Here is a 17563-nt window from a genome sequence, read left to right on the forward strand (position 1 = left end):
GTCCCCCAGATAGTCTGATCCAAACCATGAAAGGCTTTAAAGGTGATGACCAGCACCTTGAATCGTCCCAGAAGCACATTGGCAACCAATGCAGCTCCTGCAAGAGAAGTGATACATGTGCAGACCAGGGTCTACAAAAAACCATGCGGCCTGCTGCATTTTGCATGAACTGGAGCTTCCTGATGCTTGTCAAGGACAGCACCATATAGAGTGTATTATAATAGGAAAGATGTGATGTGACTAGGGCATGAGTGTCTGTGAAAAGGGCTTGTTGGTCCAGGAAAGGGCATAACTGGCGCACAACTTACAGTTGAGCAAAGGCTCACATGGCAACGACTGCCACCTGCTCTTCAAGCAGGAGTCACCAGGATTACGCACAAAGTCTATTTGGGGTAATCCACCCCATCCAAGACCAGAGATGGCAATTGTCCCTGGACCAAAGAACCCCAAACCCAGAGCCACTCACTAGGGCTTAGTTTCAACCCATTGTTCCCTACCCATCCTCTAACAGCCTCCAGGTATTATGACAGGGATGACTAACTCACCACAGGTGAGACATACTGCTGAGTATCATCAGCATATTGATGATACTTCAGTCCATGGTGGTGGATGATCTCACCAAGTGGATTCATATAAATGTTGAACAGGAACAGAGAGAGTATGAAGACCCGCGGAATCCTACAAAGCAATGGGCAAGGGCTGGATCTCTTTCTTCCTATTGACACTGACTGAGAGCAGCCTCAGAGGAAGGAAATGAACCAGGATAGCCCAGGATCTCCCACTCCCATCCCCCAAAGCCGCTCTGGAAGAATACCATGGTCAATGGTATCAAACGCTGCCATGAGGTCAAGGATGGATGAATTACCGACATCCCGGTCCCACCAGAGATTATCCAAAAGTGCAACCAATGCCATTTCTGTACCATATCCAGCCCTGAATCCTGACTGGTGGGGGTCTAGATAATCTGTTTCATCCAGAAACCTCCGCTGCTGCACAACCACCTTCTTAACTACCTTCCCCAAAAAGGGAAAATTGGAGACAGGTAGAAAATTATCCAGCAGGGTGGAATCCAGTGATGGCTTCTTAAGAAAAGGGCAGCCTGCAGCCTCCTTAAAGTGCTGGGATACTACCCCCTCCTGCAGGCAAGCATTCATCACTGGCAGAGTCTATCCACCTGTCACCTCCCGGGAAGCTTTCACAAGCCAGGAGGGACATGGATCTAAAACACTGATGCTTGCTTACTCCTAAGATCCTGTCCACTTCCTCAGTAGTGACAGAGTCAAACTATTCCCAGATAACAGGGCAAGAACCTGCCTCAGGGGCTTCCACTGGACCAGCAACCATGCTGGCATCTAACTGGGAATGAAACCAAGCAATTTTATCTTCCAGAAAATCCACAAATTATTCAGGGAATCCCTTCAGGTGGACCTCAATCTCCTCCTTCCTCAGGGGGAGGCAGCTCACCTCAAAAAGGGTTGCTAGGTGATTATCTGCAGACACAATTAGTGCAGAGAAGTATTTATACTTTCCCACTCGAATCAACACAAGGTAGGCTTTAATACCCATGTTTGATCGAGTTCAACCCTTGTCTTCTGCCCGTGGTGCTCTAGACATCTCTTCATCCATTTCATCCCTCTCAAATAGTGCTGTTCTAACTAGTTGTTTAACAATTGTGCCATTATGAATCTGTTTGCAAGTTTTCTTGGTTGATGTGTTTTTCTTGCTTGTATTATTTTAAAGGTGCCTTTTTTGTGAGTCCTTCTGGGTGATGCTTTAGAAATAGTAGTTCTATAAAAAAATAACAACAAATTGGACTTTTTGTAAAACCACACATTCTTTGAGATTATTTTAGCACACACTGTTGTTTTTAGTGGATGGAAGATTTTTGTTTTTTTTACAAAGCATTTAGAAAGGAAACAATAATCAGAGTTGCATTTTCCTTTCTTGTGCTATTAGCAGAGGTTACACTTCTGTTAATTGAAATAGTTTTCAGATTTCACATCAGGCACTTGAAATGCTTTATATAGCTCCTGTGCTTCATATTTAACAAATTTAAAAATGTTTCTGCATTTGGGAATTGTTGTTGGAGGATGATCTCATCACCCAACTTTATTAATTCTCTCATTTCATTTTCCACTGCAACTTGTTCCACCGCTTTACAGCCAAACATTGCTGACAAAGACAAATTAGCTTGTCTACCTTCCTCTTTTTACATCTTCTGAAGTATTCTGTTCCCAAAGACAAAGGGCCTATGATTTTGCATAGAAAAAAACATTTTTTTCTGGCTGTTTCAAGAATTTGTAATACTTCAGTAATGGAACTTAATTACTTTTATTTTTTGTAAACAACTTTCATAACTCCACAAAAAAAAAGGTATTTCAAGATGAGACTGTTGTTCCAACTAAACTTTACAACTACTTTAGGAAAAATGTCTCTAGCCATTCAAGATTTAAAGGCCAACCAGTAAGTTGTATATACATTTTCCTTACTGTATAGAATCCAGGACATCTGGTGGGGAGATGTGGTGTGCTAGCTCTGTTGTAAGCGGGAAAAGACCCTAACACGCCACATATGCAGGTCTTGGCGTGTTTGGGTCTTTTCCTATGTAAGATTGAGAGTATCTTGGTGATGTTTCAATGAGGTCCCACTCGCCATCTTCAGGCTGGTGCTTTCGACTTCGTGCTTGTGCAAGCAAAGTGTGATCGGAGCTGCTGTCTCCCTATGTATACTGGTGGGGAGGTTGGCTGTGTTGTCATTTCTTGATTGATTGATGGAGTTGATGTTTGCAGATTGGCTGGCTTTTTCGTAAGAACATGCGTGGCTGAGATATTGGCTGTGTGTCTATCAGCCTCCTGTGTTGTAACAACCTGGGTCATGGGCTGAGTTCTATTGTTGTGACATCCTGGGTCTTGTGCTGTAATCACCTGGGTCGTTGGCTGTGTTGCAACATCCTGAGGTTTTGTGGTGTAACCTCCTGAGTTCCATGATGTGATATCCTGAGTGGGTGGCTGTGATGTGATGTTCCGGGTTTTGGTTTGGCTCTAAGTTTGAGGTCTGGATATGTGTTCATGGCGTGTGTCCATTTGCTTAGTTTGGGGGTCAGGATGTGTGGCAGCTGGTGATGCAGCCGTGGTCTGGTTTCTGGACGGTGGTTGTGTTTTGTCTATGGGATGAGTTTGGGTTTGAGTCTGGTGAGGGAGAATGGTGGTGGTGCCCGGCCTCAAACTCGGAGCCAAACCAAAACCTGGAACATCACATCACAGCCACCCACTCAGGATATCACATCACGGAACTCAGGAGGTTATACCACAAAACCTCAGGATGTTGCAACACAGCCAACGACCCAGGAGATTACAGCACAAGACCCAGGATGTCACAACAATAGAACTCAGAAGGTGATGTGAAGTCCATTATCAAATCAATAAGTAATCATGTTATCTTACAAACAAATGCCTGGCATTTGGAATTCCTTTTGGCAAAGAATTCTTCTGGCAAAAAATATGTATTTAAACCTGAGTACCATTAAAAAGCATGGCATGACAGATGAAAAGAATTGAAAATTCTATATCATGATATAGTTTAATCAGTAATTCATGGGGCAGGTAATCCACAATGACTTGTTAGCTGTTGGTGCAAAGTTTACAGTTATTAGCAATTTTCCTTTTCAAATTTGTTTGCTTCCATATCTCCTTCTTGACCTTTCCTTCATCATTTATGATCCAGTTGCATAGTGAAAAAACTCCAACATGTTGTCATTCAAACTTGTTTATATTGTCAAGATATTTGACTTTTGTGATTGGTGGAAGGGGAGACATTAAATATGTATATGGAACACTAACCAGGAGCCTTTGACAATGCTTTATGGGATTTGCAACTTGCCCTAAGGCTGTAAGGCTGTTTCAGTCTCAATTTGCAAAACAGGTTGAACCTCCTTTTTAGCCAACCAAACAGAAGTGGCATGTAATTTAAATATCAAAAACAGGTGACGTTTCCAAACTGCGAATATGATCTATTATTAGAAAGGGTTTGTCAAATCTGTGCCTCTGTTGTTGCCTCTTAAATTGTAAAGTGCTGAACAATATTTAAAAAAACAACCTCAAAGTATTTGTAGGTTCATTCTAGTTTGAATGTATCATGAATATTTCATTACATTATGGAACATATAAGACATAACCATGAAATATTATATTGAATTCTTCTCATCATCCTTCTCTCCATTTTCCTTCTTACTAGAATTATCATAATAAACACACACACACACACACACACACACACACAAGTTCCAGGTAAAACTGTGAAAAAAGAGACAGACATCCTGATCTCTGTAACTAAAAATTTATATTGTTCACTAAGCTTTCGTTAGCCTCTGCTAACATCGTCAGAGTGTAAAACTATCATTAAGGAGATATGTGCCTTTATATAACATTAACCAATGGTTGTTGCATGCATGACTTTGACAGCATTCTCTGTCAAAGGGAGCGAACTAGAGAGAATACACACGCATATATATATATATATACACACACATATATAATTGGACAATTATTTTCACTATAATACAAAAGGGTTTTTATTTTGATTAATTAATCTGATAGTATTTGAGATGGATGGAGGCCTAGTGGCTTCCTATTTGGAAGATCATAGTTTAGTACTAGGTAGTGGCAGAACTTTCTTTCTTAGGGCGCAAAGAAAAAGTATCTTATGTGAATTTTGGGAATTGGGAAGATCATCCAGCCAGCAAGTGTTCAGCCCAACTCTATCATGAATTGAGGGATTACAGGGTCATAAAAAGGGAGTTGTCAATTTATTTGTAGACTGTTTTCGGGATCATGACATACTTGACATACTTCACTTAAGATAATTATCAAGATAATTTTTCTTTATCTATTCTCTTTTAAACCATTTATATTTTATGAAAATATCTATTAAAATGATAGCAATGTCAAGATTAATAGTCCAGTCTAGACCCTAAAAGAGGGGTTTGCTATTTCTCAATCAATTCAATTGAGAATTTTGGAATTCTGCCAAATTTGGAAAATATTGATCTAAATAAAAATATTTGTCCATAATCCTTTTCCTCAACAATACTGCCCATCTAACTCACTAAAGTTTATGCTTGGTGCCTTCTCTATATTTTTGATTGTAATACCTCCAAAATATGTTGTTGGCTATGGTGCCTAAAACTGATGAGATCTGAATTCCAAAATGTCCAGAGACCATCAGGTTGCCATTTTGTCTAAATGATACTGGCTTTTTCTGGTTTTAAAACAGGGGTCTTTCAAACAGAAATGGTGGTAATGAGGAAAAAAACATTATTAAATCTCCAATTGGTACATGTAGGAAGATTCACATTTTCTCTTATTATTATTATTTTCTCTCCAAGTTTCACCTTTTTTCCTGCTGGCTATTCCTACATTGCAAGGAAAATTTCAGGAATGACATGGCTGGATTAAAATATTTACACCTTTCATCCACAGTTCAGAGTGAAAGCCCATGCATTTATCTAAAGTAACAACATGTATGTGTGTGTATTCAGTGACTTGACAACGATTAATATACATTAACATGCAATTTGACCCCAAGATATATTGATAAGAGGAATAACATAAATGTTAGTCCAAGTAGACCCAAATACCACATATTTTTCATTAGAATCAATATTTTCAATATTTGTATGCTATTCATATTCTACTTTTTGCCATCAACGCTTCTTTGTGTTGCATATTGCCAAACGAAGCAGGTTAAAGCTGTTACAAAAAGCTCTGTTTCTTCTTCTTTACTTCCTCTTTTCCCACTTTTGGGTGTCAAGGGAGATACAAAGTGTTGGTTCTTGTACTTCTTGCAGTCTCAACCATTGTTATTTGATGCTGCTGTAGCATGTCTTTGATGTTCTCTTTCCATCTTCTTCTGGGTCTGCCTCATGCTCTTTGACCTTCCACTCTTTTATGTATGCCTTGACATCGTATGAAATCCCCAGACATTCTCTCCAGATGGGCAAACCACTTTATTTGCTGTCTTTGTATGTAGTTTAATATTGATTCTATTCCAATTCTTTCTTTCATAATCATTCCTGTTTTTATCCCTTCTAGTCACTACAGCAGCTCTCCTAAAACATCTCATTTCTGTAATAACTAATTTTAATTTATACTTTATGTAAGCATTCATGTTTGGCACTGGTTGCATAAGGTGGGAATTGTTGTACTTAGCAGTACTCCCTTATGTTGTAGGAATCGGGTTAGTTGTCCCAATACTTGGTTTGTCTTACTGCATCATATATTAATCTCTTTATCAATTTTTCCATGTTCAGTAAATGTGGTTCTTAAATAACTCTGACACTTGTTCTCTCTAAATGTTTAGGGTATTCTTTTGTCTTCCAATTATGATTGATTCTATTTTTCTTTACTAATTCTCATAGTATTTGTCTTACATTTTGATTTAAGGATATGAGATGTTGTTGCAGTTCTTTAGCTGTACTTGCTATTGATGCCTGATCATCTGCAAAGAGTAGTTTGTTGATATTATTTTCATTCCTAGGCTTAGCTTTTTTACATTCTGTCAAAATATAGGTGATCATTAATAGTGATGATAAGGCACAACATTGCTTTACTCCATATGTTTTTACAAAGGGTTCTGATGTACATTGGTTTGCAGTTGTTATATAAACTTTTGCATAATCTAACTAGATGATTACTTGCTCCATATTGGGACATTGTTTGCCAAAATTTCCTATCAGTTCTGTCATTCTCCTGTTGGAATCTGATTCCGAAGGGGAGGCCGAGCAACTGACAGGGAGTGGGAGTGTGGCTCCGGTGGTTGTGGAAGAAATTGGGGAAGGGCAAAGGCTGGCTGGGCAGAGCAGGGGAGAGGTAGAGAACGGCAGAGGGAATTCAGAGGAAGAACCAGGCTAGGGCACACAGGGAGGAACAGAGAAGGAAACAATGTGAGTTGCATGGCTTATGGGGGAGGAAAGGGCCCTAATTCCCTTCATTAGCTGCAGCTGGGAGCACATTTTTAAAAAGGGATATTGCGCACAGCAACTCACATTGCACAGCAATAAACTATCTTTTATTGTCGAGGCTTAACTGAGTTCCTGGAGTTTTCCCAACTGTGTCTGTTTTGTTGGCCTTTGAAGTCTGCAATTCCTTATCCTGCCCTGTCCAGTTAATTGATGCAGTGTGGTTTGTGTGGATTTTTATTTACAGTTTATATGTACTTTGTTTTCAAACTGAATTTCCTCCACTTAAAGACTGTTTTTGGGAGAGTTTTTTCTCCAGCCGAAGATAACGATGTTGGGGGCAAAGTTGGAGGTATTAAAGGGACTTTTCTTACTTATGTGATTGTGTTGCCTTTGTACTATGCCCCGGGCCATCAAACAGTTCTATCAAATGCTTTCTCTTATTATACAAATGCAATGAAGATATTCTTATTATATTCAATAGTCTTTTTTATTAAGTGTTTAAGCATAAATATTGTACTATTTCTAAAATTCATCCATTTTCTGTTAATTGTCATTCTATAACATTTTTGTTACCTTAGCATACATTTTCCCGACGTGGCTAAGAATGAGATACTTTGGTGCTGAATCCATTCCTTTTTTTGCTCCCTTTGTTTTTCCACATATTATTATTGTCATCATTCACAGTCAATAGGTACAGTTAGTTGTGTCTGCTTTAATGCTGCATTAAATATTCTATGTATTCATGTACTTACTTGAATTATTTCTGTTCCATCTATTCCCAGTATTTTAACAATTTTAACAATTCTTGCTACTTCCTCAATCAATATTTCTGGTTCTAGTGCTATTGTTTTGTAGTCTTACATGGCTTCCTCGTGATACTTTCCCTAAGAGATTGAAGAGTTCTTTAAAATGTTCTCTCTACCTTTCTATTACTTCTGATGGTTCTATTAGGATTTAGTTTAGGCTAATTTGAGTTACTTTAGTTTAGATTCCTTAAGTTCCTTAGATTCCTTAGGTTATTTAAATTCTATTAGCTCTGTTTCTGGCTCCACTTAATTTGTACAATGCTGCATTAAGTGTTTCAATCTAAAAATGTAATACTCTGAGAGTAGTATCCTTTTGAATAGGATCTTTAACAACCTTTCTTGACTTATTTTGTTCACTACAAATATTTTTTTAAGTTGCTCCTGAAGATTGATTACATGCCACCAAGTTGTTTTCAAGTCCTAGTGATCACATATTTAGATTTTTCTCCTGTTCCTAGAGAGCACCTGTAAAAATAGAAGAAAAGCAGAAGGAAGATTATAAAGAAACAAAAACTATAAACATAAAAGCCAATTATATAAGCAATTCCCACAAGTAAAAGCAACTTATTTGTTTCTTTCCCTGCTTGCTTTATCTTCCATTATGGAGCATAATACATGCTACATTAATACTGAGCAAGCAGCACCTACTGAGTGGTCAACAACATCAGTATGAGCCACTGGCTAATTCAGCAATATCAAGTTACACATGCATATGCAATTGACTAGGAACAGATTTGATACCAGTAGCTCATCTAGGCATTTTTGGCAACTCTATTGTTGACCTAGAAAGTCCCATGTTTTTCCTGGCATGTAGTGAGATCACTAATCAAAGTGACAAATGATGTCTTCCCCAACTTGAGGAAACTCTCTTTGCTGCTGGGATTCCGACTTCCAGAATAGGTCAGGCGTTGGTTGAGAAAGGCTGATACACAACTGTCTTAATCATGTGAAAAGTATGAAGTTGGGAAAGACTTACATTTTTTTCCCTGGTCCTGATTCAATTTCAGATAAAGGAAATACATGAATTCCTTCTCTGTTGTTTCCTGTTATTTGTTAAATATAAAACTAACAAACATTTTTGAATTATTTATCGATTTTAGGATTTCTATTATTTATCAATTTTAGGATTTCTATTTCAAAATCTTGGAAGGATGGAAAACCTTAAAAGAGTTAATCCTGATATTTTTGTTTGCCGGTTCATGAAATGACCTCATTTTACTGTATGTCGTTTTGCATGTTGTGTTGGTTACAATGCCTCTCTCTGGTGGAAGTGTCAAAAGGGTAGATTAATTTTAACTCTTACCAGTCCTTTGGCAAAGCAAAAGTAACAAATGGTGTCATTGCTAAAACAAGTGAAATAATATTTTTAGTCATGGTTACAGTTGGAGGCAGTGTATGTAGCATTGAACCAGAAACTAAAAAGGAAACCAAAATATTCAACATTCACCCAGGATTTTGAATGATTGTTTTAACTTAGCTAAGTACATTTTTGATCACAAAACCATGACTTCTCTGCTTAATGGTTCCGGTGATTTATGGGGGTAACAAAAACAAGAGCAATCCATGAAAAAGTCAAATGAGTTATTCAAATATATTTGTTTAGCAGTTTTAACCTGTTATCCACAATATATTATTTATTAAGATATTTTTAAATGAAATTATGTTCTGGTATATAAATTCTTAACTTGCCTTAATAGTAAATGCTCATTACATAGTATATTTTGCACAAACACATGTTGTATTATTCTGTTGAAATTAAAATAGAAACCTGAAAATCACATATTAGTCCAAACATTTGTTTCCTGAACATCATCAAAGTTTAATAAATTTCCTAAGTCTAAAACAGAGATAGATACAAGTATGATGCCTTGAAAATAGAACAGATTTATTAACAAGTAAGCTGTAAGTGAGGGGAAAGGTTATTGCTAAATTGCATAATAATAAAATATAACAACTAGATTAAGTATTGTTCTTTTTATTACACCCATTTCCCACTTCAATATACAGCAAAGTTTACTATGTCTACAGCTTTTTCTCGAAATTGGTTCTTTTACAATAGGCAAGCAAAACATAGGCTTTTCAAATTAGTCAAATGTTTTATATCATTCATGATTCTAAACAATCAGTGATACTCTTACTATTAAGACAGTGACCTAATTCTTCATTCATGATTCTATTTTTCAAGTTGCTGTACTCTTATGCATATATATTGAAAGAACAATGAAGCACCTCACCTGATACCAATAACTGTCAACTGCATAGTACATAAATAACATAACATCTAATTTAAAAAGTCAACCAATACAGCACCAAAAGCAGCCCAACAAAAAATCTCTTTATACCCATAAGTTCATCATACTTTAGTGTTTTTCAAAACTATTTAATTTATTTTTTTAAAAAATATTTATTTTATGTAAATAAACACAATAACATAACATAAAATAAAACTTATGTGAAGTATATTGCTCATTTTCTACTCTACATATTTTTACATAGGCATTTTTTAAATAAAAAAGGGATAATTATAGTCCAGTGTTTTGTGGTTTTAAAGTATGAATATTTTGTGATTAGTTACACCACAATTACAACTAATTTCATTTCCTACTTTAAGATTGACAGTGAAATCAATTATCTAAAGAATTATTTGGCTAGATTTCTTTTCAAGTAGAGATTGGGGAACAAGAAGTGGGAACATGATGCATCTGAATTGTGACATCACAAGGCAAATTCCATGGCTTCTGGTGTCATGACAAAAATATGAAAAATCTATTCATTAACAAGCATATTTTAAAAAATCTGTAGGAAAAAAACTGAACATGCAATGCTCCTTTCTGAAGATACCAACATCTATCCTTTTCAGGACATTAGTACATTATGAATGCAGTTTTTGACTTATAACTATTCATTTATTGAACATTCAAAGTTGCACTGAAAGTGCAAGTGACTTATAACTATTTTTACATTTATGACCATTGTAGCATCCCAATGGTCATATGATCAAACTTGGCAATTGGTATGTATTTATGAGAATTGCAGTATACCAGCATCATGTGATTGCAAGACATAGTCTTCCCAGTCAGCTTTGGACAAATAAATCCAGATTCTTTTAACAACTGCACGATTCACTTAACAACAGCAGTGATTTGTTTAACAAATGCGGCAAGAGGCTCATAAAATGGGTTGCAACTCATTTAACAACTGCCTTGTTTAGCAATGGAAAATTTGGGCTCAGTTGTGGTCCAAAGTTGAGGACCACCTAATAAAGTAATAGAAAGGATAACTACCTGAAAGTTCAGCTTCTAGAAGCTTATTGTCCTTGCAGTTAGTATCAGCATTGGAAATAAGTAGCCTTGAAATATTGCCAACCAAATGATAAAGTACAAAAATGTCACAGAATCTAACCTATAACAGGTCCTTGTTTAGCTCAAAAAACACAGGTGCCTTTAAGAGGTCTTGAAAGAATTCACACCCATGGACCATTGCCTTTTCCAAACACCCTGCAGCTTTACCAGTCCAACATATGCTGCCTATATATCACCACAGCTCCTTCAACTGGAGTGCTTTTAATACCCATTTTCTCAGCTGAGCTCAGGAGTGATTTGTTTTATATGCCACATTAACCCTTCCCACATTTTCTGGATGAGACAACCACCAATTCCAGTTGTGTAGTGTTTCTAAAACAGAGTTATATGAATAAAGCAGCAGAGTACCATGCTTGACAACTTCCTTTCAGGCAGCTAACAATTAGGCAATTACAACAGGGCATTGTTGTTTAGAAACTTGTATTAGTGCCTAGCAGCCCAAATGGGTCTGTTGTAGTGATGAGGAAGATATCCAATTATTACTAGTGATTTGATCATAATTAAAACTATATAGGATTAAGGACCAAAGAGTATTGAATACATTTGTTTAAAAGACCTTTCTTTTTCTTTCAAAAAAGTTTAAGAAGAAATGTAGGTGAGAGATAATAATCAAGCTGATAATGTAAAGATAGGTTCATAAAATCAGAAATTTATGTCTCATACTTACATGTGTGTAGAAAAAAGATTTTTTTAAAAAAATATTCAGCTCCCTAACTTTTATTACTATGTTTATTTTACAGTCCCAAATGTATATGGCCTGAATTCAATGATGCAATTATTTATTTGGTTTTCCCATGTAAGCATAGCGTTAATTTTATTAACGTATATGTGTTATACTCTTTTTATGCACTACCTGTTACTGCACAAGTAGATAAGAGGCCAAAATTAAACATATCCATTCCTATCCCATAAAATATAATTTTCAAGCTTAATAGTTGGAACAGGACTATAACTTTTAAGGAGAATTATGTTCAAATACAAGTTTTTAATTCTTGAGTGAAATCTGAGTATCATATAAATACCTGTAACCATTCACTATCCTCTTTCTAGATAATATAAAGAAAAGAAACTGGGCAGTCATGGCTTTTATTTTAATTATAAAATGTAGTTTTCTTCAACTGAGATGAGCAATTATTGTGCTAGGTCAAGAGATAAAATTTATGTTCCAAACTACTTTCTTTGTTCTATTTATAGCCTTGTGAGTATAGGAATAGGATTGAAGTAATTATGCATGGCAATTTCAGCAGTTTGGAGGAATACAAAACAACTAGATCAATAATTTAATTTCATGCAAGGATTACTCAACAATAGGTGAGCATTTGTAATAAACATTTAAAAAGAAAGAAATGAATCAGAATAAAAGAACAGAATTACAGTGTTGGAAGGAACCTTGGAGGCCTTCTAGTCCAACCCCCTACTGATACAGGAAACTGTATACCGTTTCAGATTAATCGTTTTTCAATCTGTCCTTAAAAAAGTCCAGTGTTGAGCATCCACAACTTCTGGAGTCAAGCTGTTTCACTGATTAATTATTCTGTCAGGAATTTTTTCCTTAGTTCTAGGTTACTTGATTAGTTTCCATCCATTAGTTCTTGTCCTGCCTTCAGGTGCTTTGGAGAATAGATTGTTCCTCTCTTCTTTGTGACAACTCCTTAGATATTGGAACATTACTATCATGTTACCCCAAGTTCTTCCCTTCATTAGACTAGATATACCCAATTCCTGCAATCATTCTTCATGTATTTTAGCCTCCAGTGTCCTAATTATCTTTGTTGCTCATTTTTACACTCTTTCTAAAACCTCAACACCATTTTTACAACATGGCGACCAAAACTGAATGCAGTATTCCAAGTGTGGCCTTACCAAGGCATCATAGAGTGTTATTAACACTTCAGGTGATCTTGATTCTATTACTGTAGCCTAGGATTGTATTGGCTTTCTTGGCAGCTGCTGCACACTGCTGGCTCATATTTAAATGAAAGTCCACAAGTTCTCTCTCACATTTACTATTATTGAGCCAGGATCATCTTTTTCCCTGTTTGTGATAAGAACACTTCATATGTGATATCACAGAAGAAATACTTTTGTAAATATTATATGTCCTGCAGAAGAGATTTTCAATTAATACTTTTAGCCTTCCTATGTAAAAAAAACAAAAACAAAAAACCTGCACCTCTATGCAGAGATGGTATTCAGCAGGTTCTGACCAGTTTTGGAGAACCGGTAGCAGAAATTTTGAGTAGTTTGGAGAACCAGCAAATACCACCTCTGACTGGAGATTTTACAGTTTCCTTCCCCTGCCACGCCCACCAAGCCACGCCCACAGAACTGGTAGTAAACAAAAATGTGAATCCCATCACTGTTCCTATGAATGAACTCTTAGTCTTCCTATGTAAAAAAAAAAGCTCTTGTTTTTATACTTCATTTTGTGCCTCTCCAGAAATGGCTCTATGCTTATGTTGCTCTCATTCAGAAATTCAGCCTACTTCCTTCTGGCTCAGCTGCAGTATACTTGAAGCTCCTAAGAGACTAGTTCATTTCCTGACATATTGTGAATTGATGGAGCTTTTGGACAGGCCATCTCCATTTGTTGAAACCCTAATTTTATCCACCTCATGGATGTAAAGCTGCAACCATATAAACAATGCTTTTAAGGGAAGAGGGGGCATTTCTTAACTAGCAAAAGTAAAAAAAAAAGAACGATGATTGGTTATTAACAAAGTACTAGTGAAAGGACTACAGAGGGGTTTATCATTTCAAAGTCTCCATTGTTACAATATGATTATCTCTGCATTCTTCTGGCAGCAACGCTGTGTCTGGCGCACTTTCAGGCTGTCTCTGCTTTCATCATTCTGTCTAATGATGCAAGCTCCACTCTGTGGAGGACATTGCACATTGTGTGACATTGCAATAGATGTAGTAAAGGGGTAGGGCTTGCAAGGCACCAGTCAGATGCTGTTTGCATCACACTGCCCCTCCTCTTGTGTTTCTCAGGGCACTGCTAACTCTCCCTACTTAACTGCCTATTATTTTTCAATCTGAAAAATGGCTCATGAGAGGAACTCTCTTCTTGTGTTTTCCTTTGGATTTTAATATGTACAGCCAGAAAAGGGTTAATAACTTCAAACATTTAAGGGGACTATAAATGCTTCCATACAGTCCTTTGTCACTTCATACCTATGCTACCTTCTACAGCGGCCTCTTCCAACAGCATGTGGTAAAAAAACATCCATGGCAATCTTTTTACCATCAAACTGTAGAAGACAAATGGGGAAAATGGGGAAGAAATATTCTCCAGAACACCACAGAAAATCTGACACCCCCCAAAGACAGTTTCTGGCCACAAACAATATATTAAATCAAAAGGGAAAGATGCCCATTTTGAATTAGATACTGCATGCTAAAGAAATAAGAAGAAATAAAATATTGTAAGCATATATTAACAAGGGACTTTGAGGTGTTTGGAGGCCAAACAGATGATGAACTCTCTCAATGCATCTTACTTTACATCCTTTATTTCCAAATCTTTCCTGGGAATGTGCACATATGGACATATACCACATTACACTACTTCCAAATAAGATGAGCCAATCATGTAAGCAGTCCCAGAGTTTGAACTAATATTTCCCCCAAACCTTGCCAGAAATGGCAAATTCTCTAATACAGAAGAGATCTTGCTGTATTGCTCAGTAGAAACCAATGGCCTTGACAATTTCAGGAACATTTTGACCTGACAGGGGTAACAGGGTCTGCAATTTAGGCCATCGTCAAAGAACAGGAAAGGGATAGCTGCTCTCTTAATGAGGGCTATCATTTCCAATTAACCATGACCTTTGTTTTTTAGTTTTATCTACTTCTAAACTCTGGTGGGAAGTTTATTACACATTTATTAATTTATTCGTTTGTTTGTCTCACTTTGTGGCTACTCTGGCTGCTTTACAATATATAAATATAAAAAAAGATTTAAAATGTAAACATAATAATGGCAAAGGAATACAATAATAAAATCAACAATGGAAGTACAATAATATGAAATTAAAGAAGATGGGCAGGGGGAAGCATGAAGTGCAGGGGGAGGGTGTCAGATAATTAGTCCAATAGCAACCCCTAATGTACTTCCTTATTGGGTCCCAGACCAACCAACCAAACCGGTTCTTCAGGCCTGTATCTTCTAATATTTTCACCTTTAATAAATCTGCTAGATATCTTAAGTACTTTTTGTATTGAACCCTCGACTGACAAGTGGCTGAATGGACTAAATTTCTACATAAGTGACCTATGATCCCAGGTTCGTGCAGATTCTTGTCTAACTGACTATAAGTCTAAGCTAAGATTTCTCAACTTTGGGAATGTTAAGATTTGGCCTTAAACTCCCAGAATCCTGACAATTGAAGTTCACACAACTTAAAATTGCTAAGGTTAAGAAACACTGCCTAAGCATAACAATTGTCTGCTTCCTGTCCCCCTCACAAATCACATTTGGCAATATTTCAATCTCAAGAAAACCCAAATCTCATGCCAACATTCCAGATAAATGAATAGCTTTTAAGGAAAATGATGCTCTTTTTCAAAAACTTGATATTTTAGGAAAAAGAATAGTACAAGATCAGAATTGGAACCTTTAACAATATTTCCACACCTTAGGTAATAAAAATAAGCACAATGGTCTATGAATGAATACATCTGGAATTGTTTTTATTTCCCACTAGGAAAATATTTAAAAACAGGGATCAGTTTGGGGACTGGACCTACAAGGAGTTCATCCATCTTGGTCCATTTCCAGAGCAAGAATTTTCCTGATATTGTATGGTGTTTAACTATTTTGTTTTGAATGCCCTTATTCTTGGGAGTTTTTTCTGCTGTGGATATGTCTTATATATGAAAATATATATGTCTTATATATGAAAAGTTCCTGTGGTTTTCTAGGCAAGAATTTTCAGAACTGATTTGCCATTGCCTCCTTCCTACGGCTGAAAGAGAGTGACTGGCCAGATCAACTTGCTTTGTGTCTAAGATGGAATTAGAACTAACAGTCCCCTGGTTTCTAGCCTGATGCCTTAACCACTACACAAAACTTCTCATTAGCAACAAGCATTTGTGTAGGGAATACTGTATTTTAATTTTCAAATATGTTTTGTAACATTCATGTCCTAAAGCTAGTTAAGAGTGAAAATGGCAGCAGTAGTAAAACGTTTTAATTAAACCACCATTATTTAAATGCCAGGTAACACTTAATAAAAAAATAAAAAAGTCTTGCAAAATGGACTCCCTTACTTAAATGAGTTTTTATTTTAATGGTTACTGGAACTGAGAAAGCTATAAAAATGCGTTGTCCATCAATTAATATGTATTTGGTCTGAAGTTGTAGAGTATTGTATTAATCTAATAATTAATATGTTAACATTATATAAATTTTCAACTGCTGTCAGTCATTGATATACAAAGCTTAGATTCACATTCTCTCTTTTTTTATATGACTTTATTTTTCTTACTTTATTTTCCTTCCCATGTATTTTCTCTTAATTGTTCAGAATAAAGTGGGGGAGATGGGATTTTTATAATACATAAACTTTGGAAAGTAAGGGAAGATGTTTTAGGGTTATTATTCTGTTTCTATTAATTAAGACAACCACATATTCTGTTGCCCAGTGATATAATTCAGCTACATCGAAATAAAAAGGTCAGCACACAATTAGCTTCACAGATCTTACCAGAATGATCTGGCTATACATCCTGAAACTTTGCAAATGTATGCTGGCAATTAAATCTTTCTATGGTATTAATCTAATCATGAATCAATAAAAATGTCCCTTTGCTTTTGCTATTATTTCTCCTTCTGTGTGTGCTATTTAAAACCAGCCTTTAAAAAAAAAATTAAACTCATGTTTTAATTGCACTACAATTCAGGCAGTTTTAAGACATAACACGGGAGAGATGGTTTGGTACAGTGGTTGTTAGAGCATTAGCCTATATACTGAGAGAGTTTTAGTCCTACTATGGATAAGAAGCCACTGGGTGACCTCAAGTCAATCACTCTTTCTCAGCTAGAGGAAGCAGGTAGCAAACCATTTCTGAAAATTTGCCAAGAAAACTATAGAGACTTGTCCAGGCAGTTGTCTGAAGTAAAAAAAAATTACTGGAAAAATACAACAACCAGTAAGTCAGAACCACAGACTGATATTCTAGATCATTTGCACATATATCCACCTCCCCCATCACCTATGGCTTTTCCCCACCTAACTATTTTTTTTATGAATACATCATCAAAACATAATAGATTTTCCTTCCTTGAAAAACAAAAGAACTACTTCAGAGATTTTTCCATCTAATTCTAAAAAGATGTCATGCTCTTTGAAGATTTTGCTGGTCTTTAAAAAACTTTGCAAGAAAGATGACTCATACATTCATCCGGTAAGCTTTTTATTTCCAAAGCAGTT

Source organism: Notechis scutatus, chromosome Z, assembly GCF_049901735.1.
Source record: "Notechis scutatus isolate UNSWTSFEM ecotype Mainland chromosome Z, rNotScu1.2, whole genome shotgun sequence".
Lineage (NCBI taxonomy): Eukaryota > Metazoa > Chordata > Lepidosauria > Squamata > Elapidae > Notechis > Notechis scutatus.